This window comes from Oncorhynchus masou, chromosome 32 (genome assembly GCF_036934945.1).
Source record: "Oncorhynchus masou masou isolate Uvic2021 chromosome 32, UVic_Omas_1.1, whole genome shotgun sequence".
NCBI classification, from domain to species: Eukaryota; Metazoa; Chordata; class Actinopteri; order Salmoniformes; family Salmonidae; genus Oncorhynchus; species Oncorhynchus masou.
The window spans coordinates 87,501-102,500 of NC_088243.1; the positions used below are offsets into that span (position 1 = coordinate 87,501).

Sequence of the window (15,000 nt, forward strand, 5' to 3'; positions counted from 1 at the left end):
TTTATTATGGATCCCCATTAGTTCCTGCCAAGGCAGCAGCTACTCTTCCTGGGGTTTATTATGGATCCCCATTAGTTCCTGTCAAGGCAGCAGCTACTCTTCCTGGGGTTTATTATGGATCCCCATTAGTTCCTGCCAAGGCAGCAGCTACTCTTCCTGGGGTTTATTATGGATCCCCATTAGTTCCTGTCAAGACAGCAGCTACTCTTCCTGGGGTTTATTATGGATCCCCATTAGTTCCTGCCAATACAGCAGCTACTCTTCCTGGGGTTTATTATGGATCCCCATTAGTTCCTGCCAAGGCAGCAGTTACTCTTCCTGGGGTTTATTATGGATCCCCATTAGTTCCTGTCAAGACAGCAGCTACTCTTCCTGGGGTTTATTATGGATCCCCATTAGTATCTGCCAATACAGCAGCTACTCATCCTGGGGTTTATTATGGATCCCCATTAGTTCCTGTCAAGACAGCAGCTACTCTTCCTGTGGTTTATTATGGATCCCCATTAGTTCCTGCCAATGCAGCAGCTACTCTTCCTGGGGTTTATTATGGATCCCCATTAGTTCCTGCCAAGGCAGCAGCTACTCTTCCTGGGGTTTATTATGGATCCCCATTAGTTCCTGCCAAGGCAGCAGCTACTCTTCCTGGGGTTTATTAGGGATCCCCATTAGTTCCTGTCAAGGCAGCAGCTACTCTTCCTGGGGTTTATTATGGATCCCCATTAGCTCCTGTCAAGGCAGCAGCTACTCTTCCTGGGGTTTATTAGGGATCCCCATTAGTTCCTGTCAAGGCAGCAGCTACTCTTCCTGGGGTTTATTATGGATCCCTATTAGTTCCTGCCAAGGCAGCAGCTACTTCCTGGGGTTTATTATGGATCCCCATTAGTTCCTGCCAAGGCAGCAGCTACTCTTCCTGGGGTTTATTATGGATCCCCATTAGTTCCTGCCAAGGCAGTAGCTACTCTTCCTGGGGTTTATTATGGATCCCCATTAGTTCCTGCCAAGGCAGCAGTTACTCTTCCTGGGGTTTATTATGGATCCCCATTAGTTCCTGTCAAGACAGCAGCTACTCTTCCTGGGGTTTATTATGGATCCCCATTAGTATCTGCCAATACAGCAGCTACTCTTCCTGGGGTTTATTATGGATCCCCATTAGTTCCTATCAAGACAGCAGCTACTCTTCCTGGGGTTTATTATGGATCCCCATTAGTTCCTGCCAAGGCAGCAGCTACTCTTCCTGGGGTTTATTATGGATCCCCATTAGTTCCTGCCAATACAGCAGCTACTCTTCCTGGGGTTTATTATGGATCCCCATTAGTTCCTGCCAAGGCAGCAGCTACTCTTCCTGGGGTTTATTATGGATCCCCATTAGTTCCTGTCAAGGCAGCAGCTACTCTTCCTGGGGTTTATTATGGATCCCCATTAGTTCCTGCCAAGGCAGCAGCTACTCTTCCTGGGGTTTATTATGGATCCCCATTAGTTCCTGTCAAGACAGCAGCTACTCTTCCTGGGGTTTATTATGGATCCCCATTAGTTCCTGCCAATACAGCAGCTACTCTTCCTGGGGTTTATTATGGATCCCCATTAGTTCCTGCCAAGGCAGCAGTTACTCTTCCTGGGGTTTATTATGGATCCCCATTAGTTCCTGTCAAGACAGCAGCTACTCTTCCTGGGGTTTATTATGGATCCCCATTAGTATCTGCCAATACAGCAGCTACTCATCCTGGGGTTTATTATGGATCCCCATTAGTTCCTGTCAAGACAGCAGCTACTCTTCCTGTGGTTTATTATGGATCCCCATTAGTTCCTGCCAATGCAGCAGCTACTCTTCCTGGGGTTTATTATGGATCCCCATTAGTTCCTGCCAAGGCAGCAGCTACTCTTCCTGGGGTTTATTATGGATCCCCATTAGTTCCTGCCAAGGCAGCAGCTACTCTTCCTGGGGTTTATTAGGGATCCCCATTAGTTCCTGTCAAGGCAGCAGCTACTCTTCCTGGGGTTTATTATGGATCCCCATTAGCTCCTGTCAAGGCAGCAGCTACTCTTCCTGGGGTTTATTAGGGATCCCCATTAGTTCCTGTCAAGGCAGCAGCTACTCTTCCTGGGGTTTATTATGGATCCCCATTAGCTCCTGTCAAGGCAGCAGCTACTCTTCCTGGGGTTTATTATGGATCCCCATTAGTTCCTGCCAAGGCAGCAGCTACTCTTCCTGGGGTTTATTATGGATCCCCATTAGTTCCTGCCAAGGCAGCAGCTACTCTTCCTGGGGTTTATTATGGATCCCCATTAGTTCCTGTCAAGACAGCAGCTACTCTTCCTGGGGTTTATTATGGATCCCCATTAGTTCCTGCCAAGACAGCAGCTACTCTTCCTGGGGTTTATTATGGATCCCCATTAGTTCCTGCCAAGGCAGCAGCTACTCTTCCTGGGGTTTATTATGGATCTGGAGTTTAGCAAATTTGAAAATCATTACAATACATTCACAGACTTCACAACACACTGTGTGCCCTCAGGCCCCTACTCCACCACTACCACGTATCTACAGTACTAAATCCATGTGTGTGTGTATAGTGCGTATGTAATTGTGTGTGTGGGTACAGTATGTGTCTGATCCTATGTTTGTGTCTCTTCACAGTCCCCGTTGTTCCATAAGGTGTATTTAAATCCATTTAAATCTAATTTTACTGCTTGTCCTGTTGTGAGACAAATGCAATTTTCCTAAGTCCCTTTTTGTGGCACCTGTCCACATGACTGAACATTAGTCCAGGTGCGACACAACTAGGGCCTGTAGGACCTGCCTTGTTGATAGTGTTGTGAAGAAGGTAGAGCAGCGCTTTATTATAGACAGCCTTCTCCCCATCTTAGCTAATGTTGTATCAATATGTTTTGACAGTTTACAATCCAGGGTTACTCCAAGCAGTTTAGTCACCTCAACTTGCTCAATTTCCACATGATTTATTACAATTATTAGTTTATTTTTTTCCCAAATACAATGCTTTTAGTTTTTGAAATATTTAGGACTAAGTTGTTCCATTCTGAAACTAACTGCAGCTCTTTGTTAAGTGTTGCAGCCATTTCAGTTGCTGTGGTAGCTGACGTGTATAGTGTTGAGTCATCCGCATATATAGACACATTGGCTTTACTCAAAGCCAGTGGCATGTCGTTAGTAAAAATAGAAAAAAGCAAGGGGCCTAAACAGCTGCCCTGGGGAATTCCTGATTCTTCCTGGATAATGTTGTAGAGGCTTCCATTAAAGAACACCCTCTGTGTTCTGTTAGACAGGTAACTCTTTATCCACATTATAGCAGGGGGCGTAAAGCCATAACACATACATTTTTCCCTCTCAATCATACAATTGTTCAATTCCTCATCAATCCATGGGGATTTAACAGTTTTAACACAGATTTGTTTATTAATGGTTGCGTGCTTATTAGTAACTGGAATATGCAGCAGCATATTGATAAATGTGACAGTCCGAGGGGTTTCAAGCTCTGGTTGATTTTGAAATGTTCTGATATTTATTGGTATTGAATTGTGTTTAAATATCAACATTTAAAGGAGATGGTCCCGTCGGAGCCGGCCTCACCAAAGGCCAGCGTACGAGGCGTACTAGTTATTTTAGAATTGTTTTGAATTATAATGACCCTAACCAAGTCACTAAGAAGATGTCTCTATTTTTTGCATTTTGTTTGCAGCCGCTGTCGTCACACAAAATAATACAAATGGTATTATTCACTTTTTTCGTGCTCATTTGAATTGGAATAGGTAGCTAAGGGTTGAGGCTTTATCTTCACATGCTAAATTAGACCAATTCATCCACTTTATAGAAACACAATATCGCTATAAGCAAAGATGATTGGGATATGTGGACTATCCTGCCTGCCAGTCACTGCTCTGCCTGTCCCTTCTTGTCCGTCCGCTTCGCTCTGCTTTCTTCTCTCGCCCACTTCTGGTGAGTTTTTTTCACTTTAATCTTTAATTGTCTACAAATTAATAATTTCTATGTTGGATTCACGTCTCCATCTCAACCAAAAATCTACGTTTTAAAGAATTGAACAAAATCAAATCAAACTTTATTTATAGTGATTTTAATTTGATTTTTGATATTATCTCAACTGTAATCCGGGTTATTTGTTTGTGCTATGAGATGAAGCCCAGTGACACATGAGTCTGTTCTATAAATAATAAAATATCTGACAGTGTATCCCCATTTGAACTTTTGTCGTGCCATTTTAAATGGTTGTGTCGTGGGAATTCAAAACAAGGACGTTGGAAAGTTGATATGAATCACTCCTTATTTTGTCAGCAAGCGGGAGAAACTGACATACAGAAAGTCCTGGGCTGAATTGAGCTCTTAAAAGTTGAGTTATACCTTATATATATAAATACATAAAAACCCACATTAATATGATTCACTGGATTGGGTTCCTACATGTGACTGGCTCCGTCTCCTAGCTGAACTTAAAGAACACATTCTAGGCGTTCTGCCAAATGGTCCTAAAGAAGGAGGGGCATGATCTCCCTCCCCCCTCCTCATATCTTTACCAACCACAGGCAGGAACAAAGGATTTGTTTATGACACCCAAAAATAAGATTAGCATTTTCAAGGCTGTCTCTTCGCACAATTAAAATGTCCTTCACAGTTGTCTGGACTGAATATTTAGCAGGAGTCTTTGTTTACACTCTCTTTTATGTAGTAGGAGTGTGTCTTTGTGAATTAGACCAGGGTCTTTGTAAATGGGGATGGATAGCCAACTGGAACAAGTGAAATGCAGGTATGTGAATTTTGAAGAATGAAAAAAACACGAGGGCAAAAAAAAACAAAAAATACTTTGAAGTTACTCTCAGTAGAACATTTATAACCCCTCTATTTCATAGGCTACTTTTGGCTATTGGCCAGGATGAAAATAAGCACCAATGGGATGCTGCTGAACCAGCCTTGATTAAAGAGCGACTACCCCCGAAAAAACTACAAAGACCTTTGAACACGGACTCTGTCGCATCGATACGGGTCAGAAACATTTACTCTCGTGTCAAAATGGACTACAACGTGTAAATAATCTCGTCTAAAATGGAGTTTGGAGTCTCAGTGCGTCACAACAAGTAAATGAAGGTAGTGTTTGGATTACAATTAAGTGATAATGCCTGAGAAGCCAGTGTTTGGAGCATATATTGGCACGTGTGTGCCCTGCCTCTTCCTCCCTGTGACTGTCTCCGGCCTCTTCCTCCCTGTGACTGTCCCCGGCCTCTTCCTCCCTGTGACTGTCCCCGGCCTCTTCCTCCCTGTGACTGTCCCCTGCCTCTTCCTCCCTGTGACTGTCCCCGGCCTCTTCCTCCCTGTGACTGTCCCCGGGCTCTTCCTCCCTGTGACTGTCCCCGGCCTCTTCCTCCCTGTGACGGTCCCCTGCCTCTTCCTCCCTGTGACTGTCCCCGGCCTCTTCCTCCCTGTGACTGTCCCCGGCCTCTTCCTCCCTGTGACTGTCCCCGGTCTCTTCCTCCCTGTGACTGTCCCCGGCCTCTTCCTCCCTGTGACTGTCCCCGGCCTCTTCCTCCCTGTGACTGTCCTCGGCCTCTTCCTCCCTGTGACTGTCCCCCGGCCTCTTCCTCCCTGTGACTGTCCCCGGCCTCTTCCTGCCTGTGACTGTCCCCGGCCTCTTCCTGCCTGTGACTTTCCCCGGCCTCTTCCTCCCTGTGACTGTCCCCTGCCTCTTCCTCCCTGTGACGGTCCCCTGCCTCTTCCTCCCTGTGACTGTCCCCTGCCTCTTCCTCCCTGTGTACAGAGCTGTGCTGGGGCAGTATGTAACATCTCTGTCCCCTGTACGTCCTCTCTATGTAAAGAGCTGTGCTGGGGCTGAATGTAACATCTCTGTGATGACGGAAAACAAAGGAGTAATGCACATAAGAGGGAGAGGGAGGGAGAGGGTGAAAGAGGGAGAGGGTGAAAGAGGGAGAGGGCGAAAGAGGGAGAGGGCGAGAGAGGGAGAGGGCGAGAGAGGGAGAGGGCGAGAGAGGGAGAGGGCGAGAGAGGGAGAGGGCGAGAGGGCGAGAGAGGGAGAGGGCGAGAGAGGGAGAGGGCGAGAGAGAGGGAGAGGGCGAGAGAGGGAGAGGGCGAGAGAGGGAGAGGGCGAGGAGGGGGAGAGGGCGAGAGGGGGAGAGGGCGAGAGGGGGGAGAGGGCGAAAGGGGGAGAGGGCGAAAGGGGGAGAGGGCGAAAGGGGGCGAGAGGGAGAGGGCGAGAGAGGGAGAGGGCGAGAGAGGGAGAGGGCGAGAGAGGGCGAGAGAGAGAGAGGGAGAGGGCGAGAGAGGGAGAGGGAGGGAGAGGGCGAGAGAGGGAGAGGGGGAGAGGGCGAAAGGGGGAGAGGGCGAAAGGGGGAGAGGGGGAAAGGGGGAGAGGGCGAAAGGGGGAGAGGGGGAAAGAGGGAGAGGGGGAAAGAGGGAGATTGGGAAAGAGGGAGAGGGGGAAAGAGGGAGAGGGGGAAAGAGGGAGAGGGGGAAAGAGGGAGAGAGAGGTTTATGATGACATCCATTTGGAAATGTAGTGTCTCCTCCTACTGTGAGAGTGGATCATGAAATAGCCCTATACAATTATTATTGTTTCAAACTGTTGAGAGTGGCTCTTCCCAAAGCTCTCTGAGTGCAGTTTCAAGCTCTACTCTCCCCTCCCCCACACTTCCTGACTCCCTGACACAGTGAACACAGAGTACACCCTGGGTTCAATCTGGGTTCAACACAGAGTACACCCTGGGTTCAACACAGAGTACACCCTGGGTTCAACACAGAGTACACCCTGGGTTCAACCTGGGTTCAACCCCTCTAACTCTTTCTATTAGTGCTGAGTAATTAGACCTTTTTGAGGGCGTTTCGGTTCGATTATCACAAATTAATCACAGTTTTCGATTTAGATAAAACAATTTAGACATTAAATGTACTATGTATTATGTGGGTTGAACGCTGAACAACACAGAAGAATGAATACAAGGCCCCTGATGGTAGCGACCTGACCATTACTGATTATCACTAATTAACATTGATTTATTCCCATTCTTTTAATAAACTATTTCAGCTGTTGTGTATATTACTTTAGTTTTATTTGATGACTTTATTTAATAATACAGACAGAGCCGCTGTCTGACAAAAATCACTATTTAGTATTTCTTTAAAGTAAATAAATACTCTGACTACTGAGTACCAACTATCAACATATGCTCTTCTCTCTTCGCCGTCTTGCGCAATGGTTTATGGTCAATTGTAGTTTATTACCACGTTTTCTGCACTTAACTAATGTTGAATATTAGCCTGTTGGAAACTACAACTCCCTACTACATCACACAGTTCAGTCTGGATCTGATTTATCTCTAGAGAAACTACAACTCCCTACTACATCACACAGTTCAGTCTGGATCTGATTTATCTCTAGAGAAACTACAACTCCCTACTACATCACACAGTTCTGTCTGGGTCTGATTTATCTCTAGAGAAACTACAACTCCCTACTACATCACACAGTTCAGTCTGGATCTGATTTATCTCTAGAGAAACTACAACTCCCTACTACATCACACAGTTCTGTCTGGGTCTGATTTATCTCTAGAGAAACTACAACTCCCTACTACATCACACAGTTCTGTCTGGGTCTGATTTATCTCTAGAGAAACTACAACTCCCTACTACACCACACAGTTCAGTCTGGATCTGATTTATCTCTAGAGAAACTACAACTCCCTACTACATCACACAGTTCTGCAGTGAGCTCACAGAAGAAAGAAACAAACAAAATGAATTCCAATAATTGAACCAACTTCAGTCAATTAGTTGTTTAAAAACCAAAATAACAAAATATTGGTTAATCGTTCAACACTACCTTCTGTTCAAAGAACCAGGACTGTAATTGGAAACAGCCTCTGACTGTCCCTTTTTGTAAAGCTAATCCACCGCAACACACACACACACACACACACACACACACACACACACACACACCATCAGCACCACTATAATGTGCTGTTACTGCTGAGGCTTGCATTGTCATCATGCAACTTTAACCGGGGAATGAGTGGACAGAGGTTACTAATGTCACAGTCGGACAAATAGTTGGTTGAGAATCACATTTAATTTGACCTTTATTTAACTGGGCAAGTCAGTTAAGAACAAATTCTTATTTACTAACGACGGCGAGAATAATAGTAGAGGAACAGTGGGTTAACTGCCTGAACGACAGATTTGTACCTTGTCAGCTCGGGGGTTTGAACTCGCAACCTTCCGGTTAGTAGTCCAACGCTCTAACCACGAGGCTACCCTCCCTCCCCGATGATGTCATCAGTGTCACTGAATGTAATTGAAAACATTTATCGGATGTCAGAAGGTGAATTCACCAATTTGTAAGTCGCTCTGGATAAGAGCGTCTGCTAAATGACTTAAATGTAAATGTAATCTTCTTCTTGAACTATATAACAGAGAGGAGGCGGCTGAGGACTGCTCATAATAATGACTGGAACGGAGTCAACGGAATGGCAACACATCTCCAGCCCCATGGTGGTTCCCATGTGTGTGATACCGTTCCACCTACGGGCTCATAGTAATGACTGGAACGGAGTCAACGGAATGGCAACACATCTCCAGCACCATGGTGGTTCCCATGTGTGTGATACCGTTCCACCTACGGGCTCATAGTAATGTCTGGAACGGAGTCAACGGAATGGCAACACATCTCCAGCACCATGGTGGTTCCCTATGTGTGTGATACCGTTCCACCTACGGGCTCGTAATAATGACTGGAACGGAGTCAACGGAATGGCAACACATCTCCAGCACCATGGTGGTTCCCATGTGTGATACCGTTCCACCTACGGGCTCATAGTAATGACTGGAACGGAGTCAACGGAATGGCAACACATCTCCAGCCCCATGGTGGTTCCCATGTGTGTGATACCGTTCCACCTACGGGCTCATAGTAATGACTGGAACGGAGTCAACGGAATGGCAACACATCTCCAGCACCATGGTGGTTCCCATGTGTGTGATACCGTTCCACCTACGGGCTCATAGTAATGTCTGGAACGGAGTCAACGGAATGGCAACACATCTCCAGCACCATGGTGGTTCCCATGTGTGTGATACCGTTCCACCTACGGGCTCGTAATAATGACTGGAACGGAGTCAACGGAATGGCAACACATCTCCAGCACCATGGTGGTTCCCATGTGTGATACCGTTCCACCTACGGGCTCATAGTAATGACTGGAACGGAGTCAACGGAATGGCAACACATCTCCAGCCCCATGGTGGTTCCCATGTGTGTGATACCGTTCCACCTACGGGCTCATAGTAATGTCTGGAACGGAGTCAACGGAATGGCAACACATCTCCAGCACCATGGTGGTTCCCATGTGTGATACCGTTCCACCTACGGGCTCATAATAATGACTGGAACGGAGTCAACGGAATGGCAACACATCTCCAGCACCATGGTGGTTCCCATGTGTGTGATACCGTTCCACCTACGGGCTCATAATAATGACTGGAACGGAGTCAACGGAATGGCAACACATCTCCAGCACCATGGTGGTTCCCATGTGTGTGATACCGTTCCATCTACTCCGCTTCAGTCATTAACACGAGCCCGTTGCTTGGTGGCACCCTAGGGGAGGACGGGCTCGTGTTAATGACTGGAGCGGAGTAGGTGGAACGGTATCACACCGGTGGTTTCCATGGTTCCCATGTGTGTGATGCCATTCCGTTGACTCCGTTCCAGACATTACTATGAGCATGTTCTTCCCAACCCCCTGTGGAAGAAACGTTGTGTTTCCACCTAATTATTGTTGATGTGTGTGTGTGTGTGTGTGTGTGTGTGTGTGTGTGTGTGTGTGTGTGTGTGTGTGCGTGACCGTGTCTCTCTTCTCCCCAGGACCGTACCCGGGTGGTCAGCCCCATCATCGATGTCATCAGCCTGGATAACTTTGCCTACTTGGCAGCTTCAGCTGACTTGAGGGGAGGTCAGTAGGATTACTGTATGAGAACACACACACACACGTGTTTGTTTTACTATCCTTGTGGGGACCAAACAATTGATTCCCATTCAACATCCTATTTTCCATAACCCCATACCCCTAAACCGAACCCCATACCCCTAAACCGAACCCCATACCCCTAAACCGAACCCCATGCCCCTAAACCGAACCCCATGCCCCTAAACCGAACCCCATACCCCTAAACCGAACCCCCATACCCCTAAACCGAACCCCCATACCCCTAAACCGAACCCCCATACCCCTAAACCGAACCCCCATACCCCTAAACCGAACCCCATGCCCCTAAACCGAACCCCATGCCCCTAAACCGAACCCCATGCCCCTAAACAGAACCCCATGCCCCTAAACCGAACCCCATGCCCCTAAACCGAACCCCATACCCCTAAACCGAACCCCATGCCCCTAAACCGAACCCCATGCCCCTAAACCGAACCCCATACCCCTAAACCGAACCCCATACCCCTAAACCGAACCCCATGCCCCTAAACCGAACCCCATGCCCCTAAACCGAACCCCATGCCCCTAAACCTAACACCATGCCCCTAAACCGAACACCATGCCCCTAAACCGAACACCATGCCCCTAAACCGAACACCATGCCCCTAAACCTAACACCATGCCCCTAAACCTAACACCATGCCCCTAAACCTAACACCATGCCCCTAAACCTAACACCATGCCCCTAAACCTAACACCATGCCCCTAAACCGAACACCATGCCCCTAAACCGAACACCATGCCCCTAAACCGAACACCATGCCCCTAAACCGAACACCATGCCCCTAAACCGAACACCATGCCCCTAAACCCGAACACCATGCCCCTAAACCGAACACCATGCCCCTAAACCGAACACCATGCCCCTAAACCGAACACCATGCCCCTAAACCGAACACCATGCCCCTAAACCGAACACCATGCCCCTAAACCGAACACCATGCCCCTAAACCGAACACCATGCCCCTAAACCGAACACCATGCCCCTAAACCGAACACCATGCCCCTAAACCGAACACCATGCCCCTAAACCGAACACCATGCCCCTAAACCGAACACCATGCCCCTAAACCGAACACCATGCCCCTAAACCGAACACCATGCCCCTAAACCTAACACCATGCCCCTAAACCTAACACCATGCCCCTAAACCTAACACCATGCCCCTAAACCTAACACCATGCCCCTAAACCTAACACCATGCCCCTAAACCTAACACCATGCCCCTAAACCGAACACCATGCCCCTAAACCGAACACCATGCCCCTAAACCGAACACCATGCCCCTAAACCGAACACCATGCCCCTAAACCGAACACCATGCCCCTAAACCGAACACCATGCCCCTAAACCGAACACCATGCCCCTAAACCGAACCCCATGCCCCTAAACCGAACCCCATGCCCCTAAACCGAACCCCATGCCCCTAAACCGAACCCCATGCCCCTAAACCGAACCCCATGCCCCTAAACCGAACCCCATGCCCCTAAACCTAACACCATGCCCCTAAACCGAACACCATGCCCCTAAACCGAACACCATGCCCCTAAACCGAACACCATGCCCCTAAACCGAACACCATGCCCCTAAACCGAACACCATGCCCCTAAACCGAACACGATGCCCCTAAACCGAACACCATGCCCCTAAACCGAACACCATGCCCCTAAACCTAACACCATGCCCTAAACCTAACACCATGCCCCTAAACCTAACACCATGCCCCTAAACCGAACACCATGCCCCTAAACCCGAACACCATGCCCCTAAACCGAACACCATGCCCCTAAACCGAACACCATGCCCCTAAACCGAACACCATGCCCCTAAACCGAACACCATGCCCCTAAACCGAACACCATGCCCCTAAACCGAACACCATGCCCTAAACCGAACACCATGCCCCTAAACCGAACACCATGCCCCTAAACCGAACACCATGCCCCTAAACCGAACACCATGCCCCTAAACCGAACACCATGCCCCTAAACCTAACACCATGCCCCTAAACCTAACACCATGCCCCTAAACCGAACACCATGCCCCTAAACCGAACACCATGCCCCTAAACCGAACACCATGCCCCTAAACCGAACCCCATGCCCCTAAACCGAACCCCATGCCCCTAAACCGAACCCCATGCCCCTAAACCGAACCCCATGCCCCTAAACCGAACCCCATGCCCCTAAACCGAACCCCATACCCCTAAACCGAACCCTTAAACCAAATTCTAACCCTAATTGTAACCTTAAACTGAAGCCTAAACTGTCCATTTTCCTTGTGGGAATTCTCTCCCCGCCCTCTGTCTCTCAGGGTTTGACTGGAGTCTACACTTTAAATGGGAGCAGATTCCCATCGAACAGAAGATGTCCAGGAATGACCCCACACTGCCTATCAGGTAGTTATGTTGATGTGGTCTCCACCCTGTCTATCAGGTAGCTACAGTAGTTATGTTGATGTGGTCTCCACACTGTCTATCAGGTAGCTACAGTAGTTATGTTGATGTGGTCTCCACACTGTCTATCAGGTAGCTACAGTAGTTATGTTGATGTGGTCTCCACACTGTCTATCAGGTAGTTACAGTAGTTATGTTGATGTGGTCTCCACCCTGTCTATCAGGTAGTTATGTTGATGTGGTCTCCACCCTGCCTATCAGGTAGTTATGTTGATGTGGTCTCCACCCTGTCTATCAGGTAGTTATGTTGATGTGGTCTCCACCCTGCCTATCAGGTAGCTACAGTAGTTATGTTGATGTGGTCTCCACCCTGTCTATCAGGTAGTTATGTTGATGTGGTCTCCACCCTGTCTATCAGGTAGTTACAGTAGTTATGTTGATGTGGTCTCCACCCTGCCTATAAGGTAGTTACAGTAGTTATGTTGATGTGGTCTCCACCCTGTCTATCAGGTAGTTACAGTAGTTATGTTGATGTGGTCTCCACCCTGCCTATCAGGTAGTTATGTTGATGTGGTCTCCACCCTGCCTATCAGGTAGTTATGTTGATGTGGTCTCCACCCTGTCTATCAGGTAGTTATGTTGATGTGGTCTCCACCCTGCCTATCAGGTAGTTATGTTGATGTGGTCTCCACCCTGTCTATCAGGTAGTTACAGTAGTTATGTTGATGTGGTCTCCACCCTGTCTATCAGGTAGTTATGTTGATGTGGTCTCCACCCTGTCTATCAGGTAGTTATGTTGATGTGGTCTCCACCCTGCCTATCAGGTAGTTATGTTGATGTGGTCTCCACCCTGCCTATCAGGTAGTTATGTTGATGTGGTCTCCACCCTGTCTATCAGGTAGTTATGTTGATGTGGTCTCCACCCTGCCTATCAGGTAGTTATGTTGATGTGGTCTCCACCCTGCCTATCAGGTAGCTACAGTAGTTATGTTGATGTGGTCTCCACCCTGTCTATCAGGTAGTTATGTTGATGTGGTCTCCACCCTGCCTATCAGGTAGTTATGTTGATGTGGTCTCCACCCTGTCTATCAGGTAGTTATGTTGATGTGGTCTCCACCCTGTCTATCAGGTAGCTACAGTAGTTATGTTGATGTGGTCTCCACCCTGCCTATCAGGTAGTTACAGTAGTTATGTTGATGTGGTCTCCACCCTGTCTATCAGGTAGCTACAGTAGTTATGTTGATGTGGTCTCCACCCTGCCTATCAGGTAGCTACAGTAGTTATGTTGATGTGGTCTCCACCCTGCCTATCAGGTAGTTATGTTGATGTGGTCTCCACCCTGCCTATCAGGTAGTTATGTTGATGTGGTCTCCACCCTGCCTATCAGGTAGTTATGTTGATGTGGTCTCCACCCTGCCTATCAGGTAGTTATGTTGATGTGGTCTCCACCCTGTCTATCAGGTAGTTATGTTGATGTGGTCTCCACCCTGCCTATCAGGTAGCTACAGTAGTTATGTTGATGTGGTCTCCACCCTGTCTATCAGGTAGTTATGTTGATGTGGTCTCCACACTGTCTATCAGGTAGCTACAGTAGTTATGTTGATGTGGTCTCCACCCTGTCTATCAGGTAGCTACAGTAGTTATGTTGATGTGGTCTCCACCCTGCCTATCAGGTAGCTACAGTAGTTATGTTGATGTGGTCTCCACCCTGTCTATCAGGTAGTTATGTTGATGTGGTCTCCACCCTGCCTATCAGGTAGCTACAGTAGTTATGTTGATGTGGTCTCCACACTGCCTATCAGGTAGTTATGTTGATGTGGTCTCCACCCTGTCTATCAGGTAGTTATGTTGATGTGGTCTCCACCCTGTCTATCAGGTAGCTACAGTAGTTATGTTGATGTGGTCTCCACACTGTCTATCAGGTAGTTACAGTAGTTATGTTGATGTGGTCTCCACCCTGTCTATCAGGTAGTTATGTTGATGTGGTCTCCACCCTGTCTATCAGGTAGTTATGTTGATGTGGTCTCCACACTGCCTATCAGGTAGTTATGTTGATGTGGTCTCCACCCTGCCTATCAGGTAGCTACAGTAGTTATGTTGATGTGGTCTCCACCCTGTCTATCAGGTAGTTACAGTAGTTATGTTGATGTGGTCTCCACCCTGTCTATCAGATAGCTACAGTAGTTATGTTGATGTGGTCTCCACCCTGTCTATCAGGTAGTTATGTTGATGTGGTCTCCACCCTGTCTATCAGGTAGTTATGTTGATGTGGTCTCCACCCTGTCTATCAGGTAGTTATGTTGATGTGGTCTCCACCCTGTCTATCAGGTAGTTATGTTGATGTGGTCTCCACCCTGCCTATCAGGTAGCTACAGTAGTTATGTTGATGTGGTCTCCACCCTGTCTATCAGGTAGTTATGTTGATGTGGTCTCCACCCTGTCTATCAGGTAGTTATGTTGATGTGGTCTCCACCCTGTCTATCAGGTAGTTATGTTGATGTGGTCTCCACACTGTCTATCAGGTAGTTATGTTGATGTGGTCTCCACCCTGTCTATCAGGTAGTTACAGTAGTTATGTTGATGTG

The 15,000-nt window shown here is 47.7% G+C and overlaps 1 pseudogene; it reads left to right on the forward strand.

The window, feature by feature from the left end:
• LOC135525435 (polypeptide N-acetylgalactosaminyltransferase 16-like) overlaps positions 1-15,000 on the forward strand; it is an 81,028-nt pseudogene that overhangs the window by 38,222 nt on the left and 27,806 nt on the right.